The 21,730-nt window shown below is 39.8% G+C and overlaps 1 protein-coding gene across 11 annotated transcripts in view; it reads left to right on the plus strand.

The window, feature by feature from the left end:
• The window catches only part of LOC131575231 (poly(rC)-binding protein 3-like), a 140,391-nt gene that overhangs the window by 41,494 nt on the left and 77,167 nt on the right, over positions 1-21,730 (plus strand). The gene's annotated exons all lie outside the window — the stretch shown is intronic.

A 21,730-nucleotide genomic window follows, 5' to 3' on the forward strand; every position in this document is an offset into this window, starting at 1 on the left:
AGAGTATATTTTTGATTTAAATCATAAGATTAAAAGGAAAAGGTAATTTCTTTTTGCTGCTTTTTTTTGAAGAAGTACTAAGATTTGTGTAACTGGAAACTCCATTAATTTGCTGCATACCCTAGTTAAATTTTAATATTGTTGTGAATAATTCATGTGTGTATTTTTAATGTCCTCATCACGTATATACACTATAAAGTTAAAAATCTATGTATATACATGTATGCGGAGATCATCATGTGATGATCATCACAGAATTAGGTTATAAAAGTCTTACTTGAGCTCCACTTGCTACTCTACCTTGCTAAAGAGTTATTTCTTGGCTTTCAAGCCTGAGATGTGGGTATTAAAACTCATTGCTTTAGTAAATGCAAAAGACCTTTTCTAAAATCATTTGAAAGTAAGTCATTTACTTCTATTCATCTGCAATGAGATTTTAATTTTTTTAAAGATATTATTTCTGATGGTAAATTCTACATACATCAACTTTTCTGAGACATATAAAGGCTTTGGAGAACAATACAACTATCAGTCACTGTGGATAATTTGGATTTATACTTGTGGATCAGACGAGATTTTACAGCCACCAAAATTGTGTTTCAGACAATGGCTTAAACGACAGCCTCTTCCAGTGTCTGGAATAGGGACTGAAGTAATGATGATTTATGACAGTAGTCTGAGGGGGCTCATCCTCAGGTGAGTTACCTGCATTTTGGCACATTAATTTTATCTTACCTGAACTTGAAAATCTGTTCTCTCCCAATTACAGGAGCAAGTCTTCATGTGGAAATTGGGACTCACCCATTCCTGGTGAAGTAAATCAGACAAAATAATCCCAAAAGGCAGGGTCAGGAGCATGGTACGACCAACAATATGTCTGAAGTACCTCAATTATGTTAACTTATATTTTCTGTGGGGTACAGAGTATGATTTGCCACTTCTTCAAGCCACATCTTAATTTTTGTGCTATCACAGAAGCTGAGAGCAGTACTTGCTAATATGTTACTTGCCTTGACTTGCTTAAGTTGCATCTCCAAAGAGCTATTGAACATAATGATTAAATCTGTCTCTCTTGTGTAAAAGTAATCATGTGTTTAAATCCTTCTGATTTCAATGAGACCCATATCTATAGATGAGTTTTTAGCTCAGCAGTAAAAAAACAAAATATAAATTTTAACTGCTTTACTGAATTTGGGGCTTGCATGATCCAAAGCAATACTTAGTCACAGCCTAAGTACAGATTTTGGGTAGTCTTTGTAAGGACAGACTTTCCTGTATTTCCCTATGGAGAAAACAGAGAACTCAAGGAAATAAAGAAGATGCTTGAGTATCTGTTTGCTGACCTTAGTGTGAAAATAAACGATGTGTTAGGACCAGAACAAAATCTTTGGAAAAACAAAAGGTACGGGTGAGAGTTGTAGTTTTGGCTTGTTTGTTTGTTTGTTTTCCCTCAAATTACATCCTGGGGATCTGTATGGGCTCAGTGGTGGGGAGAGAAGACTTAGAGGCTGCTTCAATTTTTTAAGTATGTTCTATAAAACCAGTCATCTTCTCCTTTGTTACTGATGTAAATCCATTCAATGTCCTGACATTGCTCCTGATTTGCCCCTAGTGTATCAGATACACTTTTCCAAATAAGGTCCTGTTTCAGAGCTGAAGTGGCGCTATTCTTACCTAATATAATTGCATTTACTTGCAGTGTCACAGCATATTGCAGTTTGTCCATCTTTTAGTGTTCTTGTCAGCTTCACCTGTAAATTAGCTTTGAAGATCTGAACTCATACTGAAGTGCTCCTCACAAAAGGGCCTCAAGTGAAATGAAGTAAATAATTATAAAGGAACAGCAAGCTGTGCTCTTTTCTGGAGCTCGAGAGTCTAAAAGTGAAAACCTCACATTCATGCATGAAAGAAGAAACTTCCTTATTAGTTATTAAATAGTTTAGACAGTTTTAGCTGCAAAGGTTAATGTAGAGCCCAAATCATTTGGATTTGGAGCATTGATTTGGAACTTCGGGTAGGGAGGAGTGATTTTTCCTGTACCATACATTGAAAATGGGAGAAACATCCACCCACTTACATCAAGAAACATCCATCCAGGAAAAAAGCGTCATGATTCTGAGTGAACAGGAAAACAGGAAAGTAGTTTGGTACAGGTTTTTTTCAAAGCTTCTGGAGTAGAAGGAATCAGGTAAAAACTGGGAGCAACATTACCTTTCCACTCTTGGGCAGAGGGATGAAGGCAGTGTGCACTCTGACATTAGGAGAACACCACAGCCTGTGTTAGCCATCCAGCCTGTTAACCATGCTTTGAACTTCCAGATGATGGAAACTATGCAGAAATGCCAGATACCAAACACAGTAAATCAGAATCCAGCAAAAGGCTGCTGCCAGAGATTTTCAAAGCAGTAGGATGACCTTGTAGCAATTTTACCTAACATGTTGATGTAAAGTCCGAGTACAGTGAAATAACGTATTGTTCTAGGTGGTAGGAAAGGAAATGCTAGGAAGATTTTGCAGATGACTGCCAGGGAGTAGCTGTCACTAGAAACACTTGAACAGGTGCCAGTTGTGTTAGGACTTTTGAGACAGCCTGCATCAGTTCCAGGTGGAGAAGCATTCATTCCAAAATACTGAGCTTTTCTCTAGATACTGGCCCTGCAAGAAGATGACAGTCTGTGAGGCCTAAAAATAGTAGCTCTAAAATGGAAGAATACAGTTACAAAATACACACAAAGTTCTTTCAGTCAGATTTCATTCTGATAGTTCTGCAAATTTGCCCAAGATCCAAAGCCATCCACGTAGCTTCTTTACTGAGCGAACTGTCTGTCCAATAAGTTTCATCTGCTTGGTGAAATTGAGTTATAAGAAGTTTAATTCCAGAGATTTGTCAGTGATTTGGCCAACAAAAGAAAGCAAATCCCAATATACTTTAGCAAATCCTATTGTGAGTGACTTATATGCAGCAGATGGGGAACTAGGCTGGGTTTTGCTCTGTGGACTGTTATTGAAGAGCTCCATTGATTCAGGCTGAGACAGCTTAAGAAGTTACTGCCATCTACTTTGCCTTGCCTCTGTAGGAATTTCTTATCCTTAAGGTAAAAATAGCAAAAAGTAGTGTGCCTGCTCCCCAGCCACTGCAGCTCCCAGCTTGAGGGCAGTGTGATTCACCTTCAGGTTTTATTTGGTATTGAGGCAGCTGTGAGCTGAGGCAGCAGGGAACTTGGAGTCACTAACTCATCGGATTTAACTGTGGCAGTGGAGTGGTACGGGAATAGGATGGGAGGAATAGCAACTTCTTCGGTCACCACTGTTAAATCCAGTAGGAATTGCTTTGCAGAGGGCTTACAGTCCCAATTGGAGAATTTGCAGTGAACCATTCCTTTCCTGCAGCATGGTTGACCATGCTTTGCTATCTTCAGGGAATGAAGGAGCCCTCTGTTAGCTGGTAACTGTAGTCATCTTCTTATTGAACTTCTTTAATGAGTTTGTTTAGAAAACCTTGATGGTTAATTAGAAATACAAGTAGTAAGTAAATAACAACAAATATGGAGCACACTCCTGTATCTACATTGTTTTAGTATTTTCTAAGAGATAACATATTAGTTTCACTCCTCTAAGTGATTCAGGGCAAAAGTAAATACTGGCATGTGACAAATGACTAACCATGCAGTCAATAGCTGTAAAGGAGTTGTACAATTCAAAGGTGCTTCTGGAGTAATTTTTAAGAAACTGTCAAACTTGTCAAATGCAGTAAGCATGAACGTTTGTGTGGTTTTGTTCTGTAATTCTTCCCCTTTTTTAGCAAATTTTGAATAGAGATTTGATTCTTGTTTTTATTGGTTTGGGAGAGTATCTTTTAGATTTCCAGAAGACTTTCTGCAGGGATCTAAAGTTTTGAATTTACACTAGAAAGTATTTTGTGATGCATCATGTTATTTTTACAGGGAAGAAAAAAAAAAAAAGTATCTGTAAGTCCATGAATCTCATCCCTTTATTCATGCTTATACAAAAGTAAAGCTTTTAAAGTAAGCCATCTCTACTTGCAAGGTTAATATAGTCTTGATGTGGAAAGGCATTTTGGCATTTGTACAGTGTTTAAGCACATGCTTAACTTCGAGTCCAGAAGCCTTGAAGTACCTTCCTGAAATGGAGCAGTAACCTGGAGCTTTATTCAGCACAACTTAGAAGCTTTCTCAAGAAGTAAAGGGTTTGATTTTCTGTTCTTCCCTGTGAGGGGACACACCCAAGCCTCATTTTCTGAGGATTTTTACTGTAACACTCAGGGAGAAGCCGGGAAGTAGGAGAAGACGTTTCCTAACACGTCCTAATACACTGCTACTATGAGACAGCATAACTTAATCATCATATTTTTTCACTAAAATGATGTCAAAATGCTTTAGGCTTATCGTGTGGAAGCTTTGAGAGTTATACTGAGTTCTGCTTTTATATATGGTATCCCACAGCACTTGGGTCTGTAAGCTTGTCAGCTTCACTCATAGCCAAAGACAGTGTTCACTCATATAAAACCCTACAAAGGCAGAACTCTTTTGCGTATTCTGACTTATTATCAGCTTCTTCTTAGTAGCAGAACTCACAGCTTTCTTTGTTGTTATTTTTCTGTTAAGGGGGGAAAAAAAGTTGCTTTCATTTTTACATTAATTTCATTATTTAATCTGAGTGTGACACTCAGGCTTCAAAGAATCCTGTGCAGTATATTTTTAATCTGTTGTTTTAAATGAATTTTAGTCACTAAGAAATACTGTTATCTAGGTCAGATTTTTTTAATATTATTTTACTGTGACTACACATCCTGCTGTGCTTTCTCTAAAATGAACTCCCCAGTGAGGAGCTTTGTGGCGTAACTTTTCTAACTGTAAATGTAGGTTGTGCTTTGTTTTTTCAATAGGAGTGTATTCTCGACTGAACCAACACCCACCCATCTAAGACTCAAACGTTCTTGGGGGACAAGGGAACAGGATATAAAATACCTCCAAATTTTATCATTTATATTCTTGATCCTTCCTACCTGGAAAGAATGGAAAAGAGATGATCAACCCAAAATGTATTACTTAATTTCAAAGGTGTTGATGTAACTTGATTGTTGATGTGACTAGCATCTCAGCTAGTCACAGCAAAATGGCCTTGACCATGAGGCAGAGCAAGACATCATTTGATGTCATGGAGAGGCTCTGAGGTTTCTGAGCAGTTCTCTTTCTGGACCTCCACTGTGACATCTCTATCTTTACCGCAACTTACCTCTTAGTATGTCTCCCTAAGAGACTTCTCAGTCCCTTGAACAGAAAAGAGTTGGGTCTGTTAACCATGCCTACAGGAGAGGACATTGAGCAGTGGTCACTTTATATCACCTAGATCAGTGACAGAGTAAAATATCATCTGATTTCCTTCAGCTGGCTATCCTACCCCTTTCTGACATCGTGTTTTCTTCAACATGTACGGATTGGGCACATACCTTCATGTTCATTGAGAGAATATCACTACTCAGCAGCATAGTTTCTTTGACATCCTTCACTCCTGATGGAATGATTACTTGCATAAAGGTATTTCCAGGTGGATGTCCTAGAAAAGTAGTTAATCTCTTAGGATTGTTTTCTTCATCAAAAAAATATTAAAGCTTATAATTGTGATCATTTTCTATGTGGAGTGTGAATTTCTGACAGTGATGTCAGATCAGTTTATAGGTAGCTGAATGGAAAAGCCAGTTTTGTAATCTAAATGGGTAAGAAGAGAAAAACAGAGGAATAATATGGAGTTTATATCAGAATGAGGATGCTGAAACTGAAAAGATTAGAAGAAAGCTGGATGACAGCTGGGTGAAAGCACTTCTGAGGCAGCTCACTTGGTCTTCTGGAGCTCAGATGTTAGGGTTCTGGAGTTCCCGTCTTACTGAGGTTTATGGCAGACCTCAGCAGACTGAAAGCAGGGGCTCTAACAGGGCACTTGAGGAGGAGTTGCCCTTAAAAGCTTGAGCTTAGAGAACTTCTGAGTCTCTGGTGCCAAAGCTAAATAAAACTGACTTGTCCCAAGGAGTTCTGAGCTCTGTGAATGCTAGCTTGGATTAAAAAGTTTATTTTTCAATCAATAAATAATTAATTAAATACAATACTGCAGCTTTACTAGAAGTTTGCAGCTAGCGTTGACATACAGCCAAAAAAAAAAAAAAGAAAAAAAAAAAGGGAGATATGGACTTCAGCCAACAAGAAATTCAGCCATTTCAACTGACCTGACCTGCTGTAATTTCATTTTCAAGTAACACAAGAAGGACTTCAAAAGGCCTTTGAATAGATGGTGGATAATTGACTCCTAGCAATGAATGCTGAATATGGAGGTGCCTGTGCTGGTTATTATTAGATGTATTGTCAGCCTTTGACACCGCTGATCACAAGGCTTGTTGACTTGTGTGCTGTATGATCTACTTCATACTTAAGTTAAGCTTTCAGGCAGGTGGTCAACAAAGCAACTATGCCTCTCCCAGGTCTCATTTAAACCCTAGTTTGAAAGTTCAAGAGAGACTTAAAGCTGGCTTGCTCTCTGCAAAAAGGGAAATTACTGAGGTAAATTTTGCTGGATCCACATCCACTGGATGTGGATTTGTATTTCAGTAGGCACCTGTCTGATTAGATCTTTTAGCAGTCATTACTGAAAAGGTAGTGCATTGGGACACATCTATGGAAATGGAGGCTTTTTTTAGCAGCAGTTTGAAGATAAAGCATTCTTTTCAATCCTTTGCCAGGTCCATAAACGTCCAATTCTGCTTTTGTAATGTAAATTAAGTGTCATTAAAGACCAGCTGTGGTGCTGGATTTGTTTTTATTTATATACATTGTATTCCTGCTGAAGTCATATATCCTTAGAAAGTACTTGTACCTTTTTATTAAAGGTTATAATTCTTCTGAAGCATATTTATTTGGACATCTCTGACCAGTGACATTTTGAGTTCAAGACCTTTGAGGTTCAGTGTGTAGAAAACAATGTTAGAATTTTTTTGTTTCTGCCGTCACATTCATTCATTGAGATGGCTGAAACTGTGCCCGGTGAATTCACAAAGAGCTGTATCTTGCCCTCTTCAGAGCCGGTGGGCAGGGATGGGAGAGGACAGCAGGGTGGCATTTAGAGAAATATGTCCTTTTCTCCACAGTGCTGGTTGTCTTCCCTATATGAGCTTGCTAGTACTGATAATTGGCTTGGCTTCCTACAGGAAAATGTGGGTTCTTGTTCTTTACTTTCTGCTCCTGTATCTATGTAATCATGCAGTGGGAACAGTCTGTCTGTGACTGTTGGTTAAGCAATAGGACTGGGATTCTTGAGGACAATAACTCCACAAAGTCATCCAGAGAAGTTTTAGGGAATTTCAGAAGTGTATCAAACCCAACAGCAGCTCAGGGTCCCTCTTCACATTGGGCTGTCAGCACACTCCATCTGAGTTGGCAGGGAGGGCATGTCCCGCAAGTGTGGCAGCCTGGGCTGACACATCCCCTCTTCAAGTGTGGGAGTAGGAGCTGACAGGCATCCAGGCTTTCTGTGAGTTCCCAAAACCTATTGCCCTTTTTTTGGAGGTGGTGGAAACACCTAGATCCAGAACAAGTCGAAGCAGCATGTGCCTTTCAAAACGAACAAACAATAGAACTTTTACAAATCAAGATGATTCATTGCTCAGAGCTGCTCTCTGGGGAAGGGACCAAAAGAGAAAGCAGGACAAAAAACATTAGCACACAATGTTCAAGCAAAAACGCTTGGTCCTGCTGCAGAGTTCTTTAATACATTGTAAAGCAGCAGTAGGGTCTTAGCTTTTTTTTCTTAGCAGTTCACCTTTAAGTGAGGAAAACAGCTGATTAAAATGTATATATTATTCGAGCATTGTGATGGTAGGCTGATGCTCATGCACAGAGGCTGACTAACAGTAGCCTAAAGATAAATGTCTGTACGTGCGTAAGAATGCCAGAAACAATCTTATATTTAATACATCTTAATTGACAGTGATGGATTTACTCTAACTTTTTATTTCACTAATTGACTCTGTAACACTTAACATCTACATTGTAACAAATCAATCTTATCCTGACTTCATTTTTTACAATAATGGCATGTATGTAGGCTATTATTTTACCTACGATTTCCATTATCATTGATGTGGCTACCATTTATGCTTATGGCAGAGTTCCTGGTGTTTTCTTCTAGAGGAGTCTTGGGGGTTTAATCCAAGTTTTTGAATTCTAACTTTTGCAAGAACGTGCAAATTTAGAGGAACTTTTAAAAATTATTTCTATTCTTTTAAAATAAGATTCTATTTTTAAAATGCCTACAGGAAGTGTATTTGACTATTTTTAGTACTGTAAATTGGAGCCTAATCTGCCTTTCCCATCCCTATGCAGTAATACCAATAAAATAAATTAATTTACTCTCAACTTTTATTAGTCCCAGTGAAAACAATATCTAGTGAGATCGAGGTAGTAAAGGCTTTGTATATGTAACTTAGGTACGTATTTTCAGGGAAAAAAATGTAAAAACAATTCTACTGGATTTGTTTGACCAAATTTGTGTACAACTAGCAGACTAACAATGCATAATGTTCTCTGTGTGTGTGAACTTTTGAAACGCCCTCGACTCTCAATGCGTCACATTTTCAAAGAGGGCAATGCCTTCAACAGGCAACATCTTATCATCGTGTGTGTTTGTCTATTGAAATTGTTTTTAAAGGTATTAATCACACATTTTGTTGAAAAAAGGCTCATCCAAATGCTCCATTTCAGGAGACTGTTGTTTTCAAGATCTGGTTCAGAAAGTACCATATTGTTTGGATGACAACTGGATATATTTTTATGTTGATGTGTTATTTTGGAGAACTATGACTCATTGTAAATTGTTTTGGGGCTCTCTGCTTCCTTTGTGTTCTTTTCTCCATACCCTGTTAACTTCTCATGCGCTCCACAGATTCTCTTCATGCAGTGGCCTGGTTTTTGTCTTTTTCTTAATATTGTGCAATCTCCCACCACTTACACATGGTCAAAAATTGCATCATCAGTTTTATTCTTGTTATAACATTACCCTAGAATCTTCCAAGCAGATTATCATATGTTATCAGTGTAGCAGCAATGTCCCTGGGGCTTCTCTTCCCAGGCAGTATTCTAATAATGTGTTTTCCAAGGCATCTTTTCTCTCTCTTTCTCTATCTAGCAGTGGACAACTGTTCTGAAGAGTGCTTCTTCTCAGACTTACAGGTCCAGTCCCCTGCTAATTTGTTTAGCAGCACAATCAGTGCTGCTGTTCCTTGCAAGATGAATTTCACTGCTGTGTGGATACAAAAATACAAGCCACAGATACCTAGATCTATTGGAAAGTGAAGCCTTCATTTGATAGGAAACACCAACTTTCCTTACTTTGGCTGAACATTTAAAATGCCTTTATAAAAAAAATAAATCATCTCATTGAAGCAGTTTCACACTGGTTTTATGCTAAAGCTTGCCTATTTCCCAGCTGCCTGCTATTCAGTACAAAGACAGGTAGCATCCTCTGCTTTTTTGACCCAGATTCTTTATTCACTTACGTCAGTGTTTGCAGTAAACAGGAATTTGCAATAACCAAGTGCTGAATTCTGTTGTCTTGTGACTGACCTTTTCAATCTTTGAATAACTACCCAGCAGCAGAATAAAAATGAAGCAGAGGAATAGAGCCTGAAATACTCAATGAAAATACAAGCAAGGATCATTTTAAAAAATAGTTTATAGGAAGCTGTACTGGAGGATTTGCATATGTTACAATTTACAATCACATCTGCTTTGCACACTTCTCTATCCCATTCCCATCATAGCCAATGTGCACAAGCCTATGTGGAAAAGAAACAGAGATGTCTGAAGACATTTTCTTCCCAGCCCCCTCCTCTCTGCATTTTTGTGACACTGTTGTCAACCTAACTGGGTTATGTGTAACTTGGTAAAGCATATCGGAGTGTCATCGCCGTTCCTGAGCTGGATTTGTGCAAGTTCGCAAAAGTAAAACAAATCCTATTTTTTCAAAGTTGTAATAACAGTAATAAAAGGAAATCAACTCAGAAGCCTTTAACTAATGCAGAGTAAGCTCATGCATCTCCCTGGGAGGCAAAGTTGCGATTAGCATGTTTGAATGCCTTACTACAAGTGATACTTTGTGGAAATGCAGCACTTTTTGTGGGAATGAAAAGTGCAGTTGCGAAGCAGGCTGTTAATTAACAGAAGAGTTAGTGTAGTGTTTGCTGTGATTTCATCCTAGCTTAACAGAGCAGAACCAAACTGAACAGCCAAAAAATCAGGCAAGCAAGAGCCTTGTTGTTGTTTTTTACATCCTGAGAATTTGACTTCATGCATTATTCTAGTTCCCTGTAGTCCTGGGAACAGGGGGCTTGGGGGGCAAAAAGTACTGGTGTTGGTTTTAATTCAAGCTTCCAAATGTTATGGAATAGGTAGCTCTATTTTTCTGATATTATTTCTAGTTGTTGCAAAGCTTGGAAGTGAACAAGCAGTTTTATGTTGTGGAAATTGTATCCATGTTTTAGTCTGAGCAGAAGAAAAAGAAGGAAAGAGAGTCTCCCTAGGGTAAAGGCATCATGTTACGGCCTCTCTTGTACTGCTGTAATCCCACTGCCAAAGCAAATTCATGTGCAAATGCTCACCTGACATCATCTCCGTGCCACACTTGGAATTGTGCTTGAGGTTAAAGTGAGTGGACACCACTTTGCCGCTGACCCAATGAAAGTTGTCATGGTCTGCACGTTCTCAAGGTTTTGCTCAAGAATTACTGTGAACAAATTTGGTACGTTCTGACATCTGATGGACACCATCACAAAATACATACACTCAGTGAAAATTAGTATTCACAATGACAGAAAAACACATCTAATTTTATTAGAAAAGTCCTTCCGATAGGCAGTCCATTACAATTTTTTAATTGTTACCCTATTTTCTTGCATGTAAAAAGCAATATTACCACAACCTGTTGTCAGATGACAGTACCTGGTGGATGAAGTTTGCTTTCAGTGTTAAACTGTATGATAATGCAGGGTGACAAAAACAAAGTGAATTATAGATCAGTGACAGATGAAAAGGGCTCCATCCATAGAGTCATTAATAGTCATGCCATGGCAAAAAGACTCTCTCTGTATGTCCTGCTTTATGAAATTATTTGCACTGCTTACTGTTCCTGAGCTACTGAGACACTTTGGTGCCTCACATCATATATGCTCACGTTCCAGTAGAGAGCAAGGCAGTACCTTCACATCCTGAAAATCTTAAAGCAAACTCTTAGCACAGCTTCTTTGGGAAGAGGATTGAGGAATTCTTCCTGCCTCTCCAGCCTCCAGTTCCCATGATTGCCAAGCAGTGACTGGATACAGGCAGCAATAGCTGTTTTTCCTTTGATGCCTAGCATTAATGAAGTTGGTGGTTTATTGTGGTCAGAGTACAGATAATACTGTTCCCAGGTTTCGAGTGTCTTACTAGAAATCCCCTCAACAGCAAGAAATGTTTGGGGTTTTTTTGCCTCAGCTTCAAGAGTGACTTCACGTATTCATGTCTCTGTTTCACATATTCTTAAGCAAAATACACTTTGTGTAAAAACTAATTTTCCTTAGCTTAAGTCCTATTTATAAGTGAGTACTTAAACCTACATGACTGAAAACGAAGACACGCAGTGCTGTTGAAGTGCCCAGGGTTGTCCCAAATACGGTCTGAGGCCAGAGAGCTCTTCTGACTGATGATGCGTGCTCACAACTGTACAGCATGGCAGCAGCACACTGTGGTGTCTTCTAGGGTTTGAGTAGGTCTTCTCTGCCCCCAGCTGTATCACTCAGGACACAAATCTGCCTGAGAGCATGGTTTCTCTGAGGCAGCTTTGCCTTATGCTATGGAGGACATCATGCTATGTCCAAAATGGAAAGCAAAAGGCTGCTGGGGACAGCATGGGCAGGTCAGGGACATGGCTTGCACTGTGTGAACTGGCTGTGAAAGGGGCACAGCTGCACAGAGTGTAAACCATCACCCACTGCCCATGACTGGTACCACTTGGCAACTGCAACACCAAGAAACACTATACAAAAAACAGGCTTCCAGACCCATAAAGACATGTCACTTGTACTGCAGTTGCATGTTAATTGTGCAGCACTAAACATTAGCAAGAAAAGATTGTTTCATTACTAATACTGGTGAAAAATCAAGTGATGTCTTCGTGACCACTCTGAACAGGACTGCAGTTGTAAGCCTAAAAAATGCAAACTACAAAGCTTTCTTGTTTCCTGTGATCAAGTTATATTCTCACATGAATGTGCATAGCAACAACTTCAGAAAACAAAAAGAGTCTTTGTTCAAAATAAGTGATTATTCAATCCTTTTTAATTTAGCATAGAGTCAGCCTGTATATTGAGAGGCTCAAACATGTCTGTGAATTTTTTGAGTGCCTAAAATTCACAGCATATTAAAATTGCACTTATTAGAAATGAAAACAGTGAGCATAGTAGTTGCAAGGCTTGCAAGGAAGAAGAGGGCAGAACCAAAGGTAGTGCTGGTTTTTTTGGCATTGATCTTTTGCAAGTAGCTCTGACTCTCATTTTAAAAAGTCTTGGTGTGTGATGTTATGTGATGTTAATTGTAAAGCAGAACAAAAGTGGATGTGCTATTGATTAGAACAATGAAACTTAATGAAATAAATTCTAGGGCATAGCCTCCGTACTGAGGAGGCTTACAGTGCAAGTTTTTTTGCTCAGAAAGAAAACCAAACCAATCCAGTCTGTGTTTATGAGTGAAGGCTGGTTGAACACTGGGGATTTAATATCCATGCTGTAAGAGCTGCCACACTTGATTGGTAACAATATAGACTTTAGTTGTGTTTAGCTTTATTTCCAGATGAAGGAATTCTTGTGTGTCCCCTAGTAGTGGGTCAGGGTTGTGATGCCTGTGGATTTTACTTGGCTGGTGGTGGGAGGTGATCATGAAGTTCTGTGAGGCCACAGGGGTTCAGTCTCTTTTCTTTATGCTTTTTTTTTTTTTTTTCTTGAAAGGCTATTTCTCAAGACAGAGGCTCTCTTTATCTGTTTCCACTGTGGCACTAACCCCTACTGTCAGTGCTTAACAACAAATATGTAGCATCGCACTGAAAACCAACATGAAAAGAACTTTTAAGTGGCAAAAACAAGCTCTTAGAAGTTAGGAAAAGCCAGATGTGTGTTTCTTCTGTGCCTCCAATTTGGCCTTATTATTCATACATATTGTGTTACAGTCCCGAATTACATCATTGCAGCCGTTTTTCCAGAGGACCGGCATTCCCTTTGAGCATGAGATGAGCAGTGTTCAGGACATGAATCAGTTTGGTGTAATGAATGAGGATGTTGTCAAAGAAGTTAATCTAGGAATTGAAAATGGTGTGATGAAGAGCAAGGATTGCTTCAGGAAAGGAAATACAGTCTTGTGTGTAAATCAGATGAACTGGAGACAGGAGACTGCTGCTGGCACTGCCCCAGGGTGGAAGGGAGAAGGATAGCATCGGGATTAGGAACTGACTCTGAGCAGTGTGGGAAGGGAGAAGTGCAGCCAGGCTTGTCTGTCCCTCTTGGCTGTTGGCCATGGGCAAGCCACACTGCTCTGGTCCCCAAGGTTCGCAACACAGTGTGCACAGCTGTGATGGCAGCAAGCAAAGGCGGGGGCAGCTGTGGGACAGGCTGAGGTTTGGATGTTTTGTTGTCCCAAGTCTGGAGGGTGCAAACCAGTGGTGAATAATGATCATTCACTGGTTTGTTATGCAGGGAGAGGTGGTGTCTGTCCAGGTTTGAAGATGTGGAAAAATTCATCTTGGTCCAAAGGTAGTGTTGGAGGAGGCTACCACGCTACCATGCCTGCAGAAGGCAACATGGGAAAGTTTGGAGCTGAGAGCCAGGTCAATGCAAGTTTGATTTGAGTGGCCAGGATGTGGGTCATGAGGTTGGATCAGAGGGCTGCTGAGGACAGCAGGACCACTGGGAGATGTTAGGAGCATGCAATCCTTAGCTGATCAGATCTTTGTGGTTCTGTGGTCACTGGCATACGCTCTCCGACAGGCCAGAGCAACAGTCCTTTCCTGACCTAGAGATGCTTAACGAGGAACTGCAAATATTCTGCAGAGCCTTATTTGCATTGGGAAAGGCAGGGCAAATTATTAAAATATAATATAGGTAATTATATTTTTTGATGGAGAATAAAAATAGAAATAAAGTTGAGGCCCACATCACATATGCTTTGAAGTTTAAATATTTCTGTTGGGCTTTGGTGGAAATACTTCTAATTGTCAGTAGAGCTAGGAAGAAGCAACACTCCAGAGTTTGGCATTCCCAGCTCGTGTCTTGATTTCAACCCATCTCCAAAAATCACATTGGCAATATTGTCAGAATAAGATGGTTGTGCAAAGACATGCTGGGATGCTGGCATAGAAACAGGATGGTAAAGTTTGCTTTTGGGTCTTTGGAAAAAGCAGGAAACCTGCTGCTGGTAGTTGTTGTTCCTTGCCACACACGTCAATATAAGCATCATCTTTATTTATTTCAGGAGCTTCTAAACTAATCAGATTACTTTTGTGTGTTTCTTCCTGCAAGACAAAAATGGTTTTAAATCCATTCCAGGTGAGCCAGGAGAATTCAGTTAATACCACTGAGCTATTTATACTGGAGTGCCAGCAGATCACTAATATAAATTCAAGTTGCTTGGCATGCCTTTGACAGGACATCTGCTGCTGAATTTCACCTGGTAACATCTGGGCCCAAGTGCTTTTCTAAAACAGGGGAAAAAAGTTGTCTTGGAGAAATAGTGTTATCATTAAAATTCACTAAAAAATTCACTATAAGCATTTTGTGTACCATTTCTCTAAGGATGAGCAGGTGGTAATTTTAACAGTAAGGCTCACACATTGTCGTCTTTCTGGGGATCTTGAAACATTTTTGAAATATGAAAGAACATTTTCATTCAGTAATCAAAATGTGTTTGCAATGAAGCTTTCATTTTCTTAGAAAGTTATAATTAATATATAAAAAGGCACAGTAAATATGTTTTTCTTTCCATGACTTTTCAGTCGGTATTGAGAATTTAGCTGTCACAGCTAACTGGAAAACAATGCATGCTGCTCTTTTCAAAAGAAAAGAGATCATACCTATGTTTTGATGTGTGAATTGCTTAAGAAAATTTGCAGGTTAATTTAACCTCGTGATTTACAGAGTTTTTCCAATTTGGTTAATGGTGAACATTGCAGCTCTTAAGACTGATGAAGGCAGTGGTAGTAAGAAATGACCGCTCCTCTTGTTTTGCCATCAGAAAGGCAGTTCATGGCACATTGCTGAGACATTCAGCTCCACAAATGTCCATTCATGTAGAGGCTCAGCATGATTGAGAAACAGCAAGGAATTACAGATAGCAAGCTGTCATGTGGCCGCTTGAAAACAGCAGAAAATTTTAACCCTGGCCAGCTAGACGTGGGCAAAATGACTAGGGAAAAATTGTAGCATCAGATTTTTCAGTACCATCCATTCTGTATAGACAACTGCGGTTACACAAGTGTCTTCTCAGTCAGCAAAGCTATTTTAATAAGGCACCATTCCTGCACTGTTGTTCTCTCACTTCCATGTTGTGCCAGATGACTGTAGGGTTGTGCTACAAGCCACACCCAGACTTTGGGTTTATTTTTTGGTTTGGTTTGGTTTTCAAATCAAATCATTTCAGTACAGCTTTGTTCAGTTTTTGGTTGCATCACCCTGATTGAGGGGATGGAGGACTGCACAAAAGAAGCAAATATAAAGAAAGAAGTATGAAAATTTCTTAAAACTGCATTTTTCATCGCATGACATATTTCTGTATCTCTGTTTTCATTTCTGCAGGGTGAACGAGTGCTGTTCCACTGTTCTGATGTGACAGTGCCTTCTTAGGAGTATTCTAATGAAAGAGAAAGGGAAATTGTCAGAAAAAAAACCAACATGATGTGCCACTTCCCAAATTCTTTATGAAAACAAAGCAGTTTCAGCATCTTCTAATGAAATATTCCTCCTTGTCTGTCAGGTTATGGAAGGGGGCTGCTGAGGATGTGAAAGTAATAGCTTGTGTATTGGAGATAAGGATGTGCAATGTGCATGTGGGCTCACCTGCTCTGGCACCAGGAGATTGGGAGTCTGAGCTGTAAGTGGTTCAGGGTCACTTACAGATATATATATGTTACATAGAGGAAGAATATTTGGTTAATGTTAAATTTTTGTTTTATTCTGCAGTCGTGGAAATTTTAATTCAGCTCCATGGCCACATTTAAAGACTTATCAGTGTTTAGAAGGGGTAGTTACATTATGCATGAAACTGTCGTTTGAAACCAGCAACTTTTAAACAAAAGGTTAAATTACAAACTTTTTATTTGGATCTCTCAGCACTTCAGGTACTTATAAACCAGGTTGTATTAAATTGATTAATACTCTTTTGTAATGTTAATTCAAACCAGACTGCCCTATGAGGGGATAAACAAAGTTGGGTGCATGCACAGCCATCTTTGAATGCCAGATGCTGTGTGTTGTGCAGTCAGTTTGTTATTCACTGTGAACAGTTCAGGATGAACCTGAGCTAGATAAAGGAGCTAGATAAATCAAACCCAGAATGCCAGAAAATGGCAAACACACTTAGAAAAACTTTATTTTCTTTACAGACAATTTACCAGCAGGATGAAAACATGGTATTTGTCAAACTGCTGACAAGCAGGGGTTGATCTAGATCCATTGTCCACAGTGATCACTTAACTTCTGCAGAACTGCAAGATTTTGGATTTAATCTTCTTCGGCACCAGTATATGATAAATTGTAAGTCTGTCACAAAAAGTGTGTGGTTATAAAGCACCTTCAAGGATGTGTACAAAAATAAGTGGATTAGCTTTTCATATACCAGAAACAAAAAGGACACAGAATCCTCAAAGTTAAATTTATTTGAAAAGGAAACTCAAATGAAGCCAGCAGTTTTAATTTACTAAATATGTAAATGGCTGTTCACCTTGCAGAGTTCAGGGTAGAATTACAAGGATAAGACCCAGTTCTGTATACTTTCAGTCAAAGTGAAATTAAGGGCTCCTCCTGTGTTTCCAGCTTTGAATATCAAGTGAACACATTATAGCTTGTACACAGTAAGCACAGTAAACTGCTCGTGCTTGGTATGTGGTTCTGGCCGTATATCGGCCTGGAAGGTTGCACTGGCAGAGCTTTAGCACCCAAGAGCTGCATATTCCCATCCCTCAATAGCCCATGCTGGCAAAAACCTACAGTATTGATCTAGTTAACCTTTGCTAGAAGGCAGACTAATGCTCTCACAGCTAAGCCTACATAGAGAATTTGATGTAGTTTCCATTTGCTTTGGTCCTGTGGAGGCCTTGGTGCTCTTGCTCTGAGCTTGTTAAGTCCCCGTATAGTCCGTGGGATGTTACTGCCTTCGCTGCCTCCAGAATTTGCAGCACAGGGCTGTAAGTTCGTGAGTCTTGAGTCGGCAACGATAGGATGCATAGGTCTGAATAGCAGGCCTGGTCTTGGCCAGAATTCCTGCAGGATCTGGGGGTCAGCTGCAGTGTAGGAAATGGCATAGCGGGTTGATGACTTCAGCTGCACCTGAGACCTTGGACTGGTTTCTGTATATTCTGGCTGCACCCAGCAGAGGAAACACTGGGCATGGGCTTTTGCCCATCTGAACCTGGGATTTGGGCTAGCTCTGCAGTTTTCTCTTGTGTGCATGTGTGCTGTCGGTGCAGGGCTTCATGCCTGTCTTTAGTCAGTGCTAGCTGTGGGGTAAAGGGACAGGGGACAGTGTCCCTCTACCACATGGAGACACAACTCCTTCCTCTCACCGTCCAGAGAAGTGCATTCATGTTCAAGCAAGGAGAGAACAGGCCAAGGAAAGGAACTTTTCCCTCAAAGCTCAGATTGAAACTGCTCTGGGCAAGATCTGAAAAGAGGAAAGGAAGAGAGTGTGGCCATGAGTTCCTGCTTTGATATTCTACCAGCTACATGATATTTGCTAGCTGCTACTTCATCCAGAGAAGACCTCTCCCTGGGAAGAGCCATTGTTATTCTAATACATGCTGCAAAACTGTTTTATGATTAAAATTGAAAAGTGGGATTTGGAATGTCCTTCATGCAAAAAATAAGACTCTTTGTTTAAAATTATAAAGGAAACAGCAATAGAATAACTCAGTTTTCCATGAAAGAGCTGTTTTCATTAAAATCTTGCAAGCAGCCTGTCTCAGTTACTTATGCATTTAAGGGAGAGACCAACAAGATGCCTTTTGTAATAGGCTGTGCACAACTTTACTTCCAGCCAAACCTACATGTCTCAGTTACAAGCCTATATTTTCCTAGAATATGTGAGTCTTTTTATCCTCCACTACATGGATTCTTAATTTTTTTTTTGTAACTATGTCATCTGAAAGGAATTTCATAGCCACAAGTAAGGAACTGGTCTGATGACTCTGGTGACAGGATTAATAATGGTGTATCTCATTTTCTGAAAGAACACAGCTGTTAGTGTATTCAGTCTGCACTTAAAGTCTAGCTAGCTAGGTTGTGTTGATAGTCGATTGGTAAGGAGGAGGTAAGATCCATTGAGTTGTGCATTTACCTCCAAAAGCTGAATGGCAAAACAGTAATTTTCAGAGGGGCCGGGATGTCAGCAACAGGAGAGTGGTATGAGGGGGAAGGAAGAGAGCATAGACACTGTAACTATTCCTCTACATCAGCTTCTGTGATTCAGGAAATAAAAAGACTTGGATTATGTATGACCTTAAAAGTACTGCTTCTTAAATATTCGGTCAGCTTTGCATTTCTCTGTTATTTTGCTATTATTTTTGCTATTACTATTAAGAGTATTGTAACATTGCAGTTATCTCGGTTGTCTGTACTCCTTGGAGAACTGGCTTCCACTGTTTTTCAGCTGCAACTGATATCTGACATACCTTTAGGTAACAGAAATAGGACTTTTAGACTAGTTTTTCCTTTAGGAATTCTTAATAAAGCTCCTTGCAGAAATTCGGAATATTTGGCTTTGAGTCTCTTGAGCTAGCTGCCATAGCAGGGAAGAAGGCAGGCAGCATGGCTCAGAGTGAGGAGAGTTTGCCTAGGACTTAGGGATGTCATCACAGATACCCCTCTGTTAACACATACACACCTCATATAAAACATGGTGCCTTAAGCTTTAAAACTACATCTTTGAAGAAATATTCTGGGAGGCAGTGATGTGATTTTGGAGGTTTTGGGGGTTTTTGTTTAGCTAGCCATAATAGCAAACTACCTGTGTAATTCTTTTCCAACGTCCTAATGTTTCAACAGAATTTATGCCTCTCAGATTTCAGCAAAGGAAAAAACCAAACCCAAGAAACACACAAAATTATTAAAATGATTAGGTTCAACATTTCCAGACCGTCTACATCTTTCTTCTTCAATTTTGCAATTAACCAAATCTGTCACAATGAAAAATTGTGAAAGTGGAGCCTTCTGGAGGCTATTAGTAAAGCCCAGTAAATCCTTCAGACTGGTTCACCACCTTTCCTATTTAGAGTACAGGGAAATCAAGGGAAACAGAAGGAAACAATTAACATGTCAGGTATGTCTGATATATCCTTTTTCTATATTGCCTTGGTTTTCACCCTTTTATTTCACAGACATCTACCATCAGCCTTTCATAATCAACAGGTTGCTGTAGAAACTGCAAAGGAGTGTTTCTCTGTAGAAGTCATCCACCAAGTGTTGTGCTGTTCTCCTTTACATGGTTTTTAGATGCCTGATACCCTCCTTAAAGGTCCAGTTTGTGCCCAGAAAAGCCCTCCCGGTGACCTCTCAGTCTGCATTCACTTGCGCTCACAGATCAGGGAAGCTGGATCATTAATTTTATATATCCACAGAAACGGTGCTTCTGCAGCAGTGCTGCCCTGCTTTTGTTTGTTGCTGCAGTTTACGGGTCAGAAGTGCACAGACTTAATATTTTATTTGTTCCTCTTCCATGCCAGGAAGGCAAGACAAGTGTACCCTTACCTGTCACTGTGGCAAGGACTTTTCATCCTGCGAGGTGCTGAGAATTTGTGCCTCAGCTCCATAGGAGACCCAGAATAATCTGGGGCACGTCCGTAGCCTATGGCCAATCCAAACTGACATTTGCATTGGCAAAAACAATACATAATCTGACATTTGTGCATAGAATGACTGTGTGAGGAAATAGTGGTTGCTGCTGCATTTTATCTGATCAGAATAATATCTCTGAACACTGGAAGAGTGTTGGGACTGATGCAAGCAGTTTTATGCGTGTAGGGCTCCATCAGAATGAACAGATATATATGTATTGCACGGCTGAACTCTCAATTATCTTGATTTTACATTACAGTACAGTCTGGGAAGACTCTAGATAGCGTGACTGAATGCTGTTGCAAAGACAGAGCTTCCACTTTATGGAAGCAATTGAAAACTTAGATGATCTGCTTGGGGCTCTTGCAGTCTGGAAAAATCGTGATTTGTTTTATAAGGTAATGCAGACTAGTTCCTCTTGGCAATGTTTTGGTATCATATTCCAATTTATAGAAGATACATCAACCCTGTTACGAGTGCACATTGGTTCTACAAGCACGTGTATGGACATGAAGGTGCAGGCTGCTGTGTTTCACATATTGAACAGCAGCTAATTAAGCAGAGCACAGTGAAGCCTCCCACACAGATAATTCTCCTTTTCTATCTTATAACTTCTCCTACTGAGCTAAAGGACAGCCACAGACAGAAACTAGGACTGCCTGTGACGAACGGGGTCCATTTTCATTTCAGCCACTTTGAGTTGATTTCACTTCAAGGCTGTGTAAGTAAGATACATTCTTGTAGATGAAAAGCAATTGCATCAGAAAGCAGTTTTAAGTAGATTTTCTTAAATGCTGCAAGAAAAAATGGTGAGTTTTGATAGAGCATGTCAAGGGGAAAGGGATGAGGAATAGTTAGTATGCTGTAGTGAGGCCCTCCTTTGGTGCTGACCTAAGAGCAATAATAATGGTCATCTCTTATGATGCATTGTTGGGTGTGTACCTAGTGGATTCCAGTAAGTCTTGGACAGTGTCTTTGGGCAGCTGCTGGGAGGTTACCATCCTATACATAAGATCTTTAAGACAGAATGACTGCAGACAGCATTTTGTTTCATGATAGCAAGATTTGGTGTCTGTGCCCACACAGGGCAGGCTCCAGGATCCTTTATGTGCTTGAAATTAGGAGCCTAAGTCACTCAATGTTATGGTCAGCTTAATAGCTAAAGACCTGCCAGTATCAAGACAGTCAGGAGACATCTCTGCTGTTTCTGCTGACACACAAAGATTTCACTTTTGGAGAGACTGTTCCTTGTTACAGTATAGCCTATACAGTGTCTTCAAAAAATTGCTTCTGTGCCCTGCCTGAGACAGGATTGGTGGGTAAAAGGCAGATTGTGCTTCTGCATAAACTGTATTTCTCTTGTTGTTGGAGTTCAGTGGAAAAGTCTTGGACAGAGCTGTTCTTCTTGCCTCTCCCTGAGATGGGTCTCAAGTGTTCTGGATAGGAACCTGTGGTTACAGGAGGAGGAGAATTCTTCTCCAGTGAAGACTACTATCATGTGACAAGACCCAAACCAATTTCCACTGAATTTCCACTCTTTCCAAGCTGGTTATTCAAATTTGCTCAATACTAAAGTTCTTCCTCTTAAAAATTTGGTTTTAA

The sequence above is a fragment of the Poecile atricapillus genome, chromosome 2 (assembly GCF_030490865.1).
Source record: "Poecile atricapillus isolate bPoeAtr1 chromosome 2, bPoeAtr1.hap1, whole genome shotgun sequence".
In the NCBI taxonomy this organism is placed as follows: Eukaryota; Metazoa; Chordata; class Aves; order Passeriformes; family Paridae; genus Poecile; species Poecile atricapillus.